This window comes from Amphimedon queenslandica, unplaced genomic scaffold (assembly GCF_000090795.2).
Source record: "Amphimedon queenslandica unplaced genomic scaffold, v1.1 AMPQUscaffold_23_Cont27950, whole genome shotgun sequence".
Taxonomy (NCBI): Eukaryota; Metazoa; Porifera; class Demospongiae; order Haplosclerida; family Niphatidae; genus Amphimedon; species Amphimedon queenslandica.
In genome coordinates this window covers 1-795 of record NW_003559617.1, presented here as the reverse complement: position 1 = coordinate 795, position 795 = coordinate 1, and the positions used below count along the sequence as shown (strand labels likewise).

Sequence of the window (795 nt, the reverse complement as noted above, 5' to 3'; positions counted from 1 at the left end):
CAGATTCCAGCTGAACAAGGTCAGACTTATGCATCAGAAGTTAATGCCATATTTGGAGAGACTAGTGCCCTCACTGCTAGGAATGTTGAGGAAATGTTCATTGAAATAAGTGAGTAGCTACTAATGATGTACTGTAGTATGTACTATTGTAACATAATCTCTCTCTCTCTTGTCTCATAGCTCGTAAGTTACCACCAGATTGTTTAACTAGTTTACCAGCTGGTGCCTCTCTCTTAAGACAGACTGATACACCACGTGCTAAGGGAGGATGCTGTGTAGGAGGGGGAGGGGACAAAGGACCATCATAATAGTTCAGTTATAATAAGATAATAAATTAATAATTATTTATTATTATTATTATTAATTATTATTATTAATTATTATTATTATTTTAATAACAACTGACACGTGTAATGCTTGCCCAATAAGCTGATTGTACTTTCTCTTCTATTTTATTACTATATACAAGAAGAATATAACAAGACTGTACTAACAGTAACTACTCATAGCAAATCTTAATATTATCATTGATAGGTTAAAGTGTCAATAAAGATGAAATGTCAAGTGGTGCGATACTAAAGAAGCAAGAAATTTTTGAAGACACAAACAATAACACTTCCTCTTATTTTACTCTTTAGACACTCATTTATTAATTTTTTGCTAATTTCAAAAAAATATTTAAATTTTGATTGAATATTGTAATAGTACTTAAATTACATGCATAGCAGCTGTCTTATAGCTAATGCTATAAGGTCAGTGTATATTTCCGCCGTTCAAAATTCCTAATGTAAGGAA

General features: G+C 31.3%; 1 long non-coding RNA gene across 1 annotated transcript; it reads left to right on the top strand.

The window, feature by feature from the left end:
- The first annotated feature begins 6 nt into the window (after nucleotides 1–6).
- On the top strand, nucleotides 7–652 carry LOC109593707 (uncharacterized). Its single transcript, XR_002191122.1, has 3 exons — nucleotides 7–109; nucleotides 181–310; nucleotides 535–652. It is a non-coding gene; the product is annotated as an uncharacterized LOC109593707 (long non-coding RNA).
- The last annotated feature ends 143 nt before the right edge of the window (nucleotides 653–795 follow it).